This window comes from Podarcis erhardii (genome assembly GCF_964252035.2).
Source record: "Podarcis erhardii genome assembly, chromosome: 8".
Taxonomy (NCBI): Eukaryota; Metazoa; Chordata; class Lepidosauria; order Squamata; family Lacertidae; genus Podarcis; species Podarcis erhardii.
This window is the reverse complement of record NC_138499.1, coordinates 75,679,165-75,696,811: the sequence shown is the minus strand read 5'-3', so window position 1 is coordinate 75,696,811 and position 17,647 is coordinate 75,679,165. Positions and strand designations below refer to the sequence as shown.

General features: G+C 41.3%; 1 long non-coding RNA gene across 1 annotated transcript in view; it reads left to right on the top strand.

Moving 5' to 3' along the window:
- Nucleotides 1-853: 853 nt before the first annotated feature.
- LOC309348189 overlaps nucleotides 854-17,647 on the top strand; it is a 40,211-nt gene continuing 23,417 nt past the window's right edge. Inside the window, exon 1 of the long non-coding RNA XR_014159282.1 lies at nucleotides 854-946. This is a non-coding gene — a long non-coding RNA (uncharacterized lncRNA). The remainder of the gene's footprint in view (nucleotides 947-17,647) is intronic.

The window sequence follows — 17,647 nt, the reverse complement described above, 5'->3', positions numbered from 1 at the left end:
AGAAGTAGTAATACTTTGATGTTGCTTCCAAATATAGAAATTACTTCTGTTTTAAAATGCAGATGAGATTCCTTTCTTTCTTCCCCTGCCTTGCTAAAGACTCTGCCTGTCATAATTGAAATTTGAATATGACTCATTCTTAAACTTGAAGGGTGTTTGGGTGGGGAAGAAAGTAACAGAAGAAGCAAATAATTAAAAGAGCTCTCTGGAGAGATGCTATGCTCGCAAATTAAATATTGTTTGAGTTATGCTTGAAGAAAGAAAAGGAGAAGTTTTAAGGATGGAATAATAACAAGGGATGAGAGAATGGTAGTTCCTGGTGCAAATAATCACAATGGAGTGAAGACAGATGTGCAGAATAGTAAAACACATTTTGTTTTACAAGTATAGTGTAAAATTTTGTTATAGATACACTTGTTATAACTTTTGTTTCTGATGCATCCAGACCAGCAAGCACTGGATCACTAAATTGTTTCCCATGCCAAAGAAATGTTTAATCTACAGTTTACCCCAATCTCCTGTGCATGTAGCATTATAACATTTGGAAGGAGTTTATATAGAATGTAGTAGGCTATTAATATCTACACAAGTACAATGGAACCTTGGTTTTTGAACGTCTCTGCTGCTGAACATTTCAGAAGCCGAACACAGAACACCTGGAAGTCAGATGAATGGTGAATGTTTAGACACTCTAATGAATGGTTAGACACCATTCTGGCACCACATTCATAGCTGTAGATCCTGGGTTCAAGCTTTTCAGACAGGGGAAATGCAAAGCTTGAGAAAAACCAGGATACAGGTGCCCAGCTACCGAATATTTTCTTGACTTTTCCATAACTTTTTACAGAGAACATCTGATAATACTGAATGACACCTTAGAGCAGAATGAGGAAAGGGCCAAGGGTTTCCAGAATGACCAGCTGCTATACTGCCATCCACAGTGACGGTAAGCAAGCAATCTTGATTTTGAAAGGCTTTGAATGTTAAAGTATGTCAGTGGCTAAACATTCCTCTATATTTCCCTACTTGTGCATTTTTAATGAGGAGCTCTGAGGAGAATTGTCTGTTTCATCCCCTATACTTATGTTTCTTTGAATGAAATGGTAACTTCTGAATTATGCTGATGAAAGTCAATATTTATCAAGTGCAGCTCGTCTATATACCCTATATATTACAGGTCTAGTAATTGCCAGAGAAACTATTTGTCAAAATCTAAAGATGCAAGGGGAGGGGGACGCGGGTGGCACTGTGGGTAAAAGCCTCAGTGCCTAGGACTTGCCGATCGAAAGGTCGGCGGTTCGAATCCCCGTGGCGGGGTGCGCTCCCGTTGCTCGGTCCCAGCGCCTGCCAACCTAGCAGTTCGAAAGCACCCCCGGGTGCAAGTAGATAAATAGGGACCGCTTACTAGCGGGAAGGTAAACGGCGTTCCGTGTGCTGCACTGGCTCACCAGATGCAGCTTGTCACGCTGGCCACGTGACCCGGAAGTGTCTGCGGACAGCGCTGGCTCCCGGCCTATAGAGTGAGATGAGCGCACAACCCTAGAGTCTGTCAAGACTGGCCCGTACGGGCAGGGGTACCTTTACCTTTACCTTTAAAGATGCAAGGACAATGCAACAGCTTAATTATTAATTGTTCAAGAATACATTGTTAGTTTTCATCCTTTTTTTAACGAATCTAAAATGATTTGAGGTCCCTTCTCTTTTTGAATCACTCTAGGAAATGTGTGCTCACACATTGCATAATATAAGACTTCACAGAGACGTTACAGAAAATCACTGGGTGGCCTACCTATCTCTGCAGAGTTGTTATCAGTGTGGAAACTCATGGCACTGCCACAGTGATGAGCCTTAAGGTGGCTTTCAGGTTCTGAAATGTTTCAGGTTCTGAATTGTTAACACTACAATGTTGACTCCTGCTCAGTCTCAGTCCCATCACCACCCTCCTCTTCCCTCCCCAGCCAACATGTTCTTCCTCCTGTCTTCCTACCTTTTAAAATTCCAGTGGCAGCACCAGTGACTTCTTCACTGCCTCCTGGTCTCTGGTAATGTTTGAGCCACTCCTGCTGTTTGCAGTGGACAGTTTGAAAAGTGTTCAAAACTTCATTTCTTTAAAAAAAAGATTTTTTAAAAAAGAATTTAGGTCTTTTCTAGACGTTGTGGCAAATAGCAGGCATTTTTTCTGATCACCTCACGCAGGATGCCTGAGGGGGGGGGGAGACCCACAAAACTATCTCAGAAGCTAGGCTTCAGGTGAGGCAGCAGGGAAGTGGAAGTGTTTGGCTAGGTGGTTGCCATGGCAAATGGAAGCTGTATCTGGTGGACAGGTGATTGAATGAATGGCAGGTTGATCCATTGAGCCCTCAGCCAGTGCCTGATTAGGCTTGTTAAGTATAATTGGTTTAATTGACAAACAATGGAAAATGTGTGTGCTTACTGATGATGGTTTAATATGGGGAAATTCAATTGCAGCATAATGTGGGACTTTAAGCTCCTAAATGACTTAATGATTAACTGTGGATTGCTTTCTACTCTCAACTCAGTGTAACCTTTGGTCATGTGATGAGGGTCTTGAGTTGCAAATTTGCCATCTTGGAAGGGTGGTGGTTAGAGTCTTTTGTTCTTTCACATTCTGTGGAGTAATAGACATGTGAAAGACTCTCCTGAAGGGAGAGAAAACAGTTCCAGGAGAAATGGAGGATATATGAATAGAGAGACCCTTGCTTATAGGTCTGTTTGGCTAGTTTTGTTTTCCCCAAAACTCCATGGAGTAAGGATGTAAATGAAGCTCTCCAGATAAACAGCTCCAGGTTAATGGGGCTGGAATGCAGGCAATGAAACCTGGGACACACACAGAGAGAGGCTATGTTTATTTCTAAGATGCTGGGCCTGTGCTGGACAGTGCAAGGCATTGTATGGATGTATCTTTGATGCTTTTGTTCTGCAAGTAAACTTTCGAATTAAAGCTATGGACCTTAGTAATGTTTTTATTCCAAAAGGACTCAGTTTTTATGCATCCAGTTGCTTCAAACTATACGATATCAATATCTGGCAGCACCAGAACCAGAAGTAAGTGGGGGCACCTACTTTCTCTCTTTTTGTACCAGTTCCCATCATTTATCTCTTTCTTCTTTTCCAATCTTTGCAGGGTAGAGATCCTTCTAGCCAGAAGTCTGAACTTTTCACTTTCAGAGGGCTTTTCAAATTAGGGAAAGGGCTGCATGAAAGTAGGCTGAGGGTTACGGACTGCCTGTCTTTGCCCTGAAGGGTTGTAGATGTAAGGAACCCTTTTATTCCTTCAATTGCTGATCAAAGCATAGAGTAGGCAGAATGACAGCATGCCATTTTGCTTCAGCAAATGAATTGGAGAACTATAATGAGAACTTGGATATATCCTTTGGCTGCTGGTTTATCTCTGGCTTGAAGGAACAGAATGCTGGATTAAATGGCTTAATCAAATGAATATGTTCTCAATGCAGTTGGGTGTTCTAAGCAAGAGAGATGGTTTTGAGGCAAGGAAAAGAAAGTACAAGTGGGTTCACTTTCTCTTCCAATTCTTATTTTGAGCATCCCAGGCCAATCCCATTTATCTCTCCTCTACCACATGTGGAGATGTTTGTGCTCCAGATGCAGAGTTAGACGTGTGTATATCTGCAGTTATTTGTTTAATGGTTCAAAATGGCCCTGCTGTAACACATTCATTCCCAGCAATCTACTAGACATCATAGCTAACAGAAGACATCATACCTAACAGAAATTTCCATACAGTCAAATAATATATGGGCAAAGTCCTGTGCCCCGTGGCAATGGCAATTTCTTATTCAGTGCTTTAGTGAAAAATGGAAGCTTCTAACAGGATATGTCCTGACTGTTGAGAAGAAGTATTTGTGATAATGGTATCTTCATTCTGTATTTTCTTGTTCCACAATGACCAGGAGTGCAATAACATTATTCCAAGCCTTACTTGGAATGTGAAATATTGACTTCAGCCATTGACATTATAATGATAGACGAAGACTTTGAACTAGAGTACCTACACAGTTAGCTATGAGCTACTTATTGCAATAACCATTGAGCTGTTGGACACTCATATCATTCTTAGATATAACTACAAGGAACAAAAATTTCTTCTCCACTTGAAAATTCAATTTCCCCAATAAAACTTTGCTCAGTAATAACTTGAGAAGTATGATTGCGATAGGAAGCCTCATCATCATTCTGTATTGATTTATGCAGAGGGCTGTGAGATTAATGTTTACTGTAGTAGAAATGAAATCCAGATGAGTCATTATATTGTTTATCTTGTTCTTGCCTTGGTCTTATAAATGCTGGGGGAGTGGGGAAGAAATGCATTTTTGACAGGAGCTTGGAGGAATACATTTATATTTAAGAGCAGAGTATTAAGATCTGGTTAATAATCTTATTTTGTAAAGTGCATCCCTGACAAAACTGATAAGAATAACTAAAGGGAAGAAGTCTGAATTGCCCCAGTGATCTTTGGTGTTTTAATTGGTTGCAAAGTTGTATAAGTAACTGGGGCTGAGCCAACAAGTCACCCCACAGAAATAGTGAGGATAAATTTGGAGGTGTTTGGATTTGAAAGCTTTCTTCCAAACCCCAGAATACCTTTGAAGTCAATGTTTTATATGACTGAAGTCTGATGCACAACTGAGATGTTCAGTTTAAAACATAAATTTGATTACATACATTGGGATCAGCAGGGGCAAGGGGAATGATTAACCCCCACCCCCATGGTGTCCCTAATGGATGACATTTGTGCAAAGTGGGGAAATTAAGAACTGCATTTGAATATAATTTTCCAGAAGAATAAAAGTCAATATTTTGTGTCCCTGAGAGCAGGGGGCCTGTTCTCCACTGACAGGGATGCCCTAGTGGCATGCCATGCATCACTGTGAGCAGAGATGCATTAAGCCTTCAAGGCATACCAGAAATATATGGACCATCATGCCATGCGTGTATAGCTATTCCTACAAGGTGCGACCAGAAAGTTGGGTGAATGGTCACAGAAATCAGACAGTGAGAAATATTCAAACATATATAACTTACAAGTCTTCAAAGTAGGTCCCCTCTGATACAATGCACCATTGACAACGTTCGTAGAACTGTTGGAAACTTCCGGAGAAGTCCTTTTTTCATACTGCTTTCAGTTCCCTTGTCACAGCAGCTTGAACGTGTGGAATGTTGGGAAATCTGTGCCCTTTCAGTGCAGATTTCAGTTTTGGAAAAAGAAAGAAATCTGGTGGGGCCAGATCAGGAGAATATGGAGGGTGGGACAACTCAGTAACCTCAGTAGCAATTTCATGCGGAATATGCAATTATTCCGCCCTCATTCAGATGGACAAATGCGAATTCTGCATCAATAACTCACGAACTCTGTCAACATTTGCAACTTGACAGTTGTTGACGGTCTACCAGACCAAGGGTCATCTTCGATGGTTTGCCGCCCTTCACGGAAACGCTTAAACTACTCATACACCATCTTTCGAGTGATATATTCATCTCCATGCACAATTGTGAGCATTTCTGATGCCGATTGAATGTTCGAATATTTCTCGTTCTCCGATTTCTGTGACCATTCACTGAACTCTCCGGTCACACCTTGTAATTATGGGGAAGCTCAGGAAGCTTCACATCTGCTACTGCAAACCAGGATCCCCCAAGAGTGAACAGAGCAATGACTCAGGCAAGAGTGAAGCACCCATCTCGGGTGGTAGAAACACAAGAGACAGGGGCATGGAGGACAAGCACGAGGACAAGCAAGAAGGGGGAGCGATCCTGACTGCTGGGGGTGTGGGGTACAGTGGGGGCAGGAGGTGGCACCTTCCCTTTTTGCCTCAGGTGGCTAAATAGGATGGGCCACCCCTGGCTGAGGATCATTAACTGCAGGGGAAAGAAGAGGCAAAGTTCATTGCACTCCATCCAGGTACCCTTTTTGCTAATCAGCAGTTCTGTCAGGCTTATACCTTGAGCTTTCTTGACTGCAGTGCTCTGTGTGTGTCTCTCTCTGTGTGTGTGTCTCTGTCTGTCGGTCTGTCGGTCTGTCTCTCTCTCCCTCTCTGTGTGTGTGCTGAAACCACTTGGATAGTTTGTCATAGAAGTGTGTGTGTGTGTGTGTGTGTGTGTGTGTGTGTGTGATATAATTGCATGCCCTCCAACATTTCTCCAATGAAAATAGGGACATTCTAAGGAAAAGTGGGACATTCCAGGTCAAATCAGAAACCAGGACGGCGTCTCTAAATCAGGGATGTCCCTGGAAAATAGGGACACTTGGAGGGTCTGTTCCTGTTGACAGATCTGGGTCTCTTCGCACAGCATGCTTGTGTCTCTGGTGAGCTAAGATCTTACAGGGCTATCACATAGGCAATCATGGATTTGCGACAAGCATGTTTGCGCATCACACAACTGAACAATTTTAGTGGCATCCTCAGCCAATGAAAACATTACTGTAGATCACGCCTGCAAAATATGTGACCTGCCAAGATGAAGTAGCGCAGTCAGCCACAGCAGCAGCAGACTTCATAGGCCTAGCATTATTATTTTTTGCTGTTTGTTGAGAAATAGAAAAATAAGACTGGATTTGGGGTGGGGAGGCTGCCAAGCTCTTGGCTGGACAACTGCCTATCTGATAATCTGTGCTTGGCTCAATGGGTCGCAAGCTATGCTAGCCTTCTGTCGGCCAGTCTCATTTTGTATGAATATGTGATGCCCATCTGAAAGTCAGAGTGATTAATCTGTGAATGGTCTATCTGAGAGAGAAAAATTCTGCTTCATGTTCACCTTGAAATAAGCATGTTAAGTGCTGTTCTGAATTAATACATTCTTCTTTATTAAAAAAAAAAAAGACTTTTCAGATGAACAAAACTCCTTTTTCGCATTCATCAAGGATTCCTCTCCCCCCCCTTTTAAAAAAGGCATTAACATGTGCTTAACTGTAGGTGCATAATTCAGTGTAGAATAAGAAATTAATGTTTTAACATTTATATTCTTTTCAAGTCTTATTCATTGTAGTTAAAAGGAACTTGTTCAAATTCATAGAACACAACCCTACATCATACCCTTCAACATTTCTCTGATGAAAATAGGGTTTCCCCCTTCCATAATGATAATTTTACTATTTATACCCCATACATCTTATTAGGTTGCCCCAGCACTCTGGGCAGCTTCCAACATATATAAAAAACATAATAAAACATCAAACATTAAAAAACAACAACATCCCTTCAGATGGTTCAGGGATTGGGTAACTCCATATTCTCCAACATTTCTCCAATGAAAATAGGGACATTTTAAGGAAAAGTGGGACATTCCAGGATCAAATCAGAAACTGGGATGGCTTCTCTAAATCAGGGATGTCCCTGGAAAATAGGGACACTTGGAAGGTCTACTACATCTCAAAAACCCACTAGCCAAAAAGCGAACAGAGTAATATGATTCAGGGGCTACGCAAGTTGCCTGTTTATAAGCCTATATGTAAGGCGTCTGAGGATTACAGAAACAAAGATAAAAAAACAATAGAATTTAAATATCACCGTACTGTAATGTATGCAGCTTTGTCAGTGAACCACTTTGGTGTACCTTAACTCCCTGATGCTTTTAATAGAAAAAAAAATTTCCCCAAGCAATGTGATAGAAACAAACAAACAAACAATGTTCAAATGTGGAGCATTTCTTACGAAAATGTCATTACTTTTGCAACAACAGCATAGCATAAATCAGAAGGAATGTACAAATGTACAATTGTTCCCTAACTTTTATTTCCTTTTCTATGTGATGTAATTCACACACCAAATATATTTATATCTGCAGCTAGTACTGCAGAGGTTCTAGCTCTGGGCTACTTTTAATCTGTTTTAGTATTTTAACTTTTGTATGTTTTAAAATAGGGTTGTAATTTTTTATGGTTTTAACTTTTTGTAAACTGCTTTGAAGTTGTTGGGGTTATGCAAGCAGTGTATACTTCCATGGAGAAGAAAAATATATATATATATATCTCTTTGCCAAATTCAGGGTATTGGTGTTATATTTTAAATTTAGTTTTAAGTGGATTTGTCCGAAAATATCATCCATTTATTTCCCATAAAAATGTTCCCAAACTGGTTCACAGCATAAAATGAACAACGGTAAGTCTAACAATTAAAAATAATAATTGCATTATTGCATTATGTGTTTATTAAATTTATACCTGGCCGTTCCTTCCAACGAAGTCCAGAGATAAACAACTTTGGCACTTAGATGCATCTTCCCATGTGCATTTGGATGTGTAACAGATTAATGACTACATATCCCCACCCTCAATGGCGTAGCATGGGGGGTGCAGGGGGGGCCGGGTGCAACATCTGGGGGGGGCGTGCTTGCACTCGCAGCTCTCTGCCCCTACCTGGCTCACTCACTCTAGGGGGCGCAAATTACTTGCCTTGCCCCGGGTGCTAGCAACCCACGCTACGCCACTGCCAACCCTGCAAGTAAACTGTCCATAGAAGTACCGTATTTTCGCTCTATAAGATGCACCACACCATAAGACGCACCTAGTTTTTGGAGGAGGAAAACAAGAAAAAAAATATTCTGAATCCCAGAAGCCAGAACAGCAAGAGGGATCACTGCGCAGGGATCCCTCTCACTGTTCTGGCTTCTGGGGTAGCTCTGCAGCCTGCATTTGCTCCATAAGGCACACACACATTTCCCCTTACTTTTTAGGAAGGGAAAAGTGTGTCTTATAAAGCGAAAAATACAGTATACTTACATACACTGATTTTCTTAACTGAATAGGAGTGACTGAGGTTAGACTCTAACACGGAAAACACTCAACATGTACAAAATTAATGAGACCCTAGCATATAAACAAAATTCAAATTCAGAGGAGCTTTACATAGTCATTTAGATTTTCTCTGCTATTTCTTCTACTCAGAGTACTCCCACTGGGTAGTTCAGCACTCCTGGTAGCATTGTTTGAGTAGACTTCATGCTTTTTGGCCTTTTTATGGGTAACAAAACAATTAACCTATGCTGCAGTAACCCTCAAACTCATTTAAGATGGGATTTTCCTATTAGTTCAAGCAACTCACTTTGGTGAAGCCTTGATCTATGTGCCTGATATTTTCAGCAAAATGGCATGTCCATGTGGAAAGGGATGCAGTGAAGCATCCAGTCACGATCTTGACCTTTTTAAAAATTCTGCTAGTTTGATAACATTCCAGCAAAAATAAAATAAATAAGAGCATAGCCAAAGTGACATTATTCCCCCCTCTTTTACTTTCTATGCACAGGCATAAGTTAATACCTGACTTAATCAATTCTCTGTCTTAGCTTTGTTCTATCCAGATATTGTAAAACTGATTTATTTCCTCCTTCGTGCATAAATAGAAACACAGGAGTGCTTCATTTCCCTAGCTGCAGTTAGCTGCAAGCTTAAATAAGTTAGAAGTCCTTATCAACAGACCTACTAAGCAGAAAACAGCCCAGCAGCCATGTTTTAAAGGCTACCAAATGGTTGGGACTGTCCCACTACCAATTTTTGTGGCTTGAAAAATGCAACAAGAACAGATTTATTGAGTGTGTCATACATGGGTTACTTTTGGGTTACAAATTGGGAAGGCTTGTTTAACACATGCATGTAGGCACACATGTATCCCCATTTACAGGGATGCGGGTGGCGCTGTGGGTTAAACCACAGAGTCTAGGACTTGCCAATCAGAAGGCCGGCAGTTCGAATCCCCACGACGGGGTGAGCTCTCATTGCTCGGACCCTGCTCCTGCCAACCTAGCAGTTCAAAAGCACGTCAAAGTGCAAGTAGATAAATAGGTACCGCTCCGGCAGGAAGGTAAACGGTGTTTCCGTGCGCTGCTCTGGTTCGCCAGAAGCAGCTTAGTCATGCTGGCCATGTGACCCGGAAGCTGTATGCCGGCTCCCTCGGCCAATAAAGTGAGATGAGCGCCACAACCCCAGAGTCGGTCACGACTGGACCTAATGGTCAGGGGTCCCTTTACCTTTATCCCCATTTACACACACACAATGTATGGTCATGATACTTCAAGTCTGCTTTTCCCAACATCCCAAATGTCTCTGTTGGAGACATATCCAGAAAATTCACTTTGGCTTTTGTGCAAATGCCTTCATGTGGGATTCCACATGATGTGCAGGGAGTGGGGCTGTGTTGCTGGCTCCAGCTCGTGCACCAGTGTTTGGCAACCCTTCTTTTTGCCATTTTCAGGTAGGAAAGAAAGTCATGCCTGGCAGTGTGGTGTGCTCAGCATGTTGGGTTGCAAGTTCTGCAAGGCAGCTTTAAGATGCTAAGAAGAACTTTACTGGATCAGACCAAAGACCTATCTAGTCTAGGATTCTGTTTCTCACAGAGGTCAGCCAAATGCTTATTGGAAGCACACAAGCAGGACAGGAGGACAATAGCCCTCTCCTGCTGTTGCTCCTCAGAAACTGATATTAAGAGTCATCATGACACAAAACCAAGCATAGGCAAACTCCAGCCCCCCAGATGTTTGGGACTACAATTCCCATCATCCCTGACTACTGGTCCTATTAGCTAGGGATGATGAGAATTGTAGTCCCAAACATCTGGAGGGCCAGAGTTTGCCTATGCCTGCACAAAACCGATGATAGCCTATTCTCCATGAATTATTCTAATCTTCTTTTATACTGTTGCAAGCCATCCCAATCTCCAAGATTCCAGGCTAACCAAGGGTTCATGTTTGCTTTTGAATGAGGTACAGCAGAGATTGTGGTGTATTTATGATATATGGTTTATTTACACATATATGCAACCTGAGCTTATGATGAAGGGGTTCACAGCATTAACACCCCAAGAGTTGCTTCCTCCATAGCTGCGGCCCTGGATTCAAACAGAAATCAAACATTGTTTTCTTTCTCTATCTCTCTCCTACCAGCTTGATGATTTTTTTTCTAGCTCCCATCACTTGAAACCCTCTCTTTTCAACTCTTGCTTTGTTCTTCTAACTATCCGTAAGTGCCCACCCCTTTGCCTTCTCACATAGAGCCCCTTCCCTTTGTTCCCCTTAATGATACATCACTCTTGCCTCACCAGGAAGCTTGCCTGGCCAATATGTCAACACTTGCTGGATCCAGGTATTAGAAAGAGCCAAGGTATAGGACGGTCTCGGTATATAGCCCACTCTGGCCCGCCAACTCATAACAATACATTTAAAACTGGTGACATCAAGTGAGCATTCACCACTTCAGCAGATGTGATGTCTTAATGAATAGGTCTACCTTACAGTCTGGTTACCCCCAAGGATAGTGTGAATTTTCACTGACATTCCAAGCTTATTCTTCACGTATGATTGAAGAAAGTTCAATATCAAAAGTATAGTTGCACGTATTGCAAAATAATTAATTTTAGTTTCAATGACTTGTGAATAGGCTATGCTAGCTTAACGATCCATCAAGAAAGCAATAGTAAGCCTCAAAAGCTGTCTGAGTGATTGTTTTTATGTAGCAGATTTTATCTTAATAACAGCAAGCTTGTTTATTGTTTCTGGTAAACTTTATGACAGTTCTTTCCAGAAGGTTTATAATCACACATCTCAAATGGCCAGGAGGTTTCTTAAGGCAAGAAGAGCTAGGTTTTATTTCCACAAAGGACTTGCAAAGGTGTTAGGCACATAGCATACACTCTGAGACTTTGCTGTGCACTCCAAGTCTCAGAACTAGCAGTCTGCTGAAACCTGTCATCCAATACATTGAAAGTATTCGTCCCCTGTAAAATAAGTCTGTTATTCTGCCTCACCACAGTGTACATTATAATTTCAGTGGGTGCAGAATTGAGCCTGTCTTATCATTCCAAGTTCCTTGTGTAATGGTAGGGTTCATATCTCCAGAATTGTAAGGGAAGCCCAATAAAGTTATGAGCCGCTCGCTTGTGAGGTGCTGGAACATCACCTTGCCAATAAACAAATAAACAATATAAATAAAGCAATATATTCCAAATCATTGGATTTCTGAGACAGTGTTGTACACCACAATTGATTTTCCATAAGGTGCCAGTGAAGAGTGAAGAGGTAAAGATAAACTCATATAAAAAGGAGGTCAGTGTAATTTTTTGAAGGACCATGAATCTTGATTCTTACTAGAATATAAAAGAAATCAATTTAAGTATTGCTATATCCATTCAGCGCTGCTTTGCTCACATGGACCGTGTTCCACTCAAGTACATAAGATGCTATCAGGTTTGGTTTACCTTTTGTAATTAGAGAGGAACAGCGAGAAATAAAAAAAGGGACACATAATCCTAAAATTATGTTACAGGTGTATTTAAGTATACTAATCATACTTATAGCATAGTAATACCTGTCAGGATGTACCAACTTTGTATGCAATTAAGGCCTTTAAATTTTCACCTGGCTTGTCATTTATGACCTCTGATGAGACTAATAATATTGCACTGACTTGCTAAGAGAGCTTTGAGTCACTTAGGAATAATGCTGCTACGTTTTTCAGGGTCACTATGGAACTTTATGGTATTTTATGTGACAGGGCCATTTTCCTTCTGTAATGAATTATGTTCTGTAAATTTAATCCCCCTCAGCAGAGACTTCTGACTCTGAGTCCCTCCTACTAACATCTGCTTTTGTGGGCATAGTATGATTGAGCTTAACCTAAAGTAGCCATCACATTGAGCCTACACCAAAATGTTGAGATGCATTTGGAGGTTCGTACTTAGGTGACACATCCAAATATTTTTGAGAGAAGCAAAGCTTATAATAAATACATGAAGCTGAATAATAATAGAAAGCTAGGCAAAATTGTTTGATGGGTTCTGCAACCTGCACATTTTTTATGCAACCTGTGCTATGAGTGTCTTCTGTCTCTCATCAGATTCCCATTAGGAATCTGGAACTGATGAAGAAGTTACTTCCACATGAGACAATACTTCTAAGACCTTGGTCCTCATGTCAGGGTTACCATTTATGTAACATTGATACACTACCACATGTGATGATTCCTTTTTTTATATAAATTTTTATTAACAGTTTCAGCATAACAAATTATCAAAACAAATCATCTTCATTACCCCCCCATTTTCCCCCTCCTACCTCCCCAACAAACCCTCCCTCCTTCCCCCCTACGTCTTTTCTCAGCTCCTCTCTCTGATGCCTCAACCAATGTTAACTTCTGCATATTATAAAATTGTATACATCCTTATATTATCTATCTACTGTGTTAACCCTCAATAAATTTGTGTATGTTTATTCAAAACCTGCCAAGGAGTCCAATTCATTTTGTTTTCTTTTTAAATAATTTGTAAAAAGGTTCCCATTCTTCTTTAAAGTCACAGTTGCCCTTGTCTCGTAATTTGCATGTCAATCTCGCCAGTTCTGCATAGTTCATCAATTTCTCTTTCCACTGTTCTTTTGTCATGGTTTCCTCATTCTTCCATCCTTGTGCAATCAAGACTCTTGCCACCGTTGTAGCATACATAAATAAATTCTTTTCCTTAGCAGGTCTTGTCCTACTCCACATGTAATGATTCCTGAGCAACACTTGTTTATAGGAAAATTAAATCCCAAATTTCACTAAGATGATCCCTGTGTGGTTTAGAATGCAATCTTTTGCCACCTACCGTCATTCTGAGGCATAAAAGAATAATAGATCTCCACAAATGCTATGAAAATACACTGCATTGCATTAAAATTTAATCTTCAACCGATGCAGAACAAATCTTTGAACCATCCTCTGGATCCTTCCACTGTATCTTCCACTGTTTCTTTTCCTGTCACTTGCCACTGAAACCTGAAATAGCATTCTTAAACCACATGTTCAGTAATAAATCTACTGGTCACCTGAAGAGCAATTCTCAGAAAGGTCTCCAAGGATATACATATTGGACTGCATCTGCAATGTTTAGATAACTTATCTGAATGAAATGGTGAATAATGGCAGTAATAAACACAGAAAGTGTGTGAGAGAGAAGGCTGCCTCTCTTGTGTGGGTTTTCTGTAGTTGATTTGGCATTCAGTCAGTGCTATATCTGGTGGCTTGTTCCACTGGTGACATCTTGTATTAATAAAAAGCAAACCCCGTTGTCTCCTAGTGCCTTTCAGGGTGAACTAGCAAAAGCTGTAAAATGTCAGATGCTGATATGAAAGATGATATCTCTCTGGCCTATATGCTCTGACAGTGACTCAAATATATTAGAAATGGGACTCCAGCAGGCAGCAGTTCTTCTCAAAGGGAAGGACATCCCAGAAACAGTCCACTAAAACTTCACAAAACTGATGTCTTCTTTCAAGACAGTTTCTTCTGTATTCAAAACAGGGATGAAGTAAAAAGTGAGAGATATGTGGGATGTGAAACACAAGAGCAGTCAAGTACAACATTCCTAGAGTGAACATGTTTGCACATGGGGAGGAATGTTTGTCCAGCCAGCAGGTAAACTTCCTGTTTCCTTCTGGGCTGGGACAGACTTCCTCTGCATGTGACTAGAGGTGGGTGTGGCCTCACCTGTGCAGGTAATGACAAAAGCACAGGGCAGGGCAGCCATCTCCATCTCTTTCACCACATGCATCGAAGAAACAACATCTGCTTAGCCAAAGATGCCCTCTTGGCTTCCAGCCAAGAGAGGACAAAGGGACTTTCTTCTTATGGAATAGTTTCCAAGTGTATGTTACTTTTCTAAGCTAAGTCTGCCTTCTGGGATCCAATTGTGAACAGAATGTGAGTAAACTCTTTTTATGCTTTTGTAGAAGACTGTGTTGTGTCTTATCTTTTATGAGGGAATAAGGGGAAAATACAGTGGTGCCTCGCAAGACGAAATTAATCCGTTCCGTGAGGCTCTTCGTATAGCGGTTTTTTCGTCTTGCGAAGCAAGCCCATTGACAGCTTAGCGGATTAGTGCTATTAGCGGTTTAGCAGCTTTTTGCGATCAGCTGTTAAGCGGCTTATCAGCGGATCAGCTGATAAGCGGCTTAGCGGCTTAGGAAAAGGGGGGGAAAGGGGAAAAAACCCTGCAGGAACTCGCAAGACATTTTCGTCTTGCGAAGCAAGCCCATAGGGAAATTCGTTTTGCGAAGCGCCTCCAAAACGGAAAACCCTTTCATCTAGCGGGTTTTCCGTCTTGCGAGGCGTTCGTCTTGCGGGGCACCACTGTACCAGAACAGTTACTATAGAGGCTTTAGCGAGCCTGAGCAAACACATCCTCTGCAAGTCTAAAAGAAGGGAATGTTACTCTGCTAAAATTGTGGAACTTGTTAACACAAGTTGGATAAGGATATAATCAGACAATATATCCTTTCCTGCATCCCTGAACATTCCCACAAGATGGACAATAAGTAAAAGGTCATTCATTAAGAAAGGCCCATAGCACAGTGTTCAGTGAAGGCTCTAGACTATGGGTGGGTGGGAAGCTCTCAAAGCAAAATGGCTCTGGCCTCCAGGGGAAGCAGTCTTATATAGGTTTTCCCCTCCCCTTTGCAAGGGCTCATGGGGCAGCTTTTTCCCATGAGCCCATTGCACAGAGAGGATACTGGGCAAAACCTTGCCCACTATTTTGCAACAATCTATGGGGCACATCGCCGCTGGGCAAAGACATTCCGTGCTTATGGGGCACAGATCGGAGCATATAATACAATAAAAAACAAACAAAGCTAATATCTAAAAAGAGGAAAACAATAAAAAGGAAAATAATGGAGAAAGAGAGAGAGAGGAAAAACAAAAAAGAAACATACCCGCATAAATACAAAATTATATATTCTATCAACCTTCTTCAATTCACCACCTCTCGCCTAGAATACTGTATACAGTGGTACCTCGGTTTACACATGCTTCATGTTAGAGACTCCGCTACCCCAGAAATAGTACCTCAGGTTAAGAACTTTGCTTCAGGATAAGAACAGAAATTGCACGGTGGTGGTGCGGTGGCAGCGGGAGGCCCCATTAGCTAAAGTGGTACCTCAGGTTAAGAACAGTTTCAGGTTAAGAACGGGCCTCCAGAACGAATTAAGTTCTTAACCTGAGGTACCACTGTAGTTCTGATTGTCTCACCAAACAAAGGCAAGCAAGCAAAATGTTCAAGGGGCTGTAGCAACTCCTCTGTGGGGAAAGGTTGCAGCATTTGAGTTTAGAGAAAAAGTGAGTAAGAGGTGACATGACAGAATTTTAAAAAATGACGCATGACACAAAGAAAGTAGGCAGAGAAAAGTTTTTCTCCCTCATGGACATCCAGTGAAGATTAATGTTGGAAGATTAAATACAGTTAAAAGATTCCATTAGCTACAGGAGATGCCGACGATAAGAGAATGGCAGATAAAGCTGGTCGAATACACTGAAATGGCTAAATTGACACACAGAATTCGTAATCAGGACGAGACGAAGTACCAAAAAGAATGGGGTAAATTTATGGTTTATATAAGTGAGAACTGTACAAATATGAAAATGTTGGCAGGATTGAAGTAAATCTTATGTCATGGTGTAATTTTTTAATTAAAGAAACTGTGAATTATGGATTGGAATAGGAAAACTTGTGGAAGGGAAGGATGGAAGTCAGCGGCTCTATGGAGCATAAAGTAGGATATATGTAATAAGAGTTGATGTTCTTGTTGGTCGGTGTTGGTGTTCTTAAACCTCATAAAAATCATTTTTTTAAAAAATACAGTTAAAAGAAAGTATTTATTTCACACAGCACATAGTAAAATGATGGAATTCCCTCCTATGGGAAGCAGTGATGGCCATCAATATGGATGGCTTTAAAAGAGGATTAAAGAAATTCAAGGAGAATGTGGCTATAAAGGCTACTAGGCCTAGTGGCCATGCTGTCTCCTTTGGAATGTGCATTTGAAAACCAGTTGCTAGAAACTACAAGAGGGGAGAGTGCTCTTGTGCTTGAGTCCTGTTTGCAGGTTTCCCATAGGAATCTAGCTGGCCACTGTGAGAACAGGACACTGGGCCAGATGGGTCTACTGGCCTGCAGGTAAAGGTAAAGGACCCCTGGACGCTTAAGTCCAGTCAAAGGTGACTTTGAGGTTGCTGCACTCAGCTTGCTTTCAGGCCAGTGTTTGTCCACAGACAGCTTTCCAGGTCATGTGGCCAGCATGACTAAACCACTTATGGCACAACGGGACACCCTGATGGAAACCAGAGTGCATGGAAACACCATTTGACAGGACTTAACCATCCAGGGGTCTTTTACCATTACCCCTACTAACCTGAAGCATCAGGCCCTCTTTATTTTTATTTTATCCAGGTATTAAACAGGCACTTTGAATAATGGATCCAACATACTACCTGACAAGAATTTTATGACTGAAGTTTTAAAAGGAGTTCAAATTCCTTTATGTGGAAACTGAAAGCAGATTCCTAGAATACCCTTATCTCAACTAACCTGCAGTCAAAGGGACATTGTTAATCCCTGACCTCAACTGGAAACCGATGACTTCAAAAGTATTCTACAGGGCATGAGACAATGAACTGAAATGGTTTTGAGGTTACTCGACATTTTGCAGGAGTAAACCAGAAATGGAACGGGGGGGGGGGGGGGGATGACAACACTACCAAACCACAATGACAGAATTGTGTGGCAAGGTTATTTGGTGGCATGCAACACTGTCATCATATTTCTCTAGCCTTTTCAAACACTGCCTGAGTTTCCCATCATGCTGAACTGAT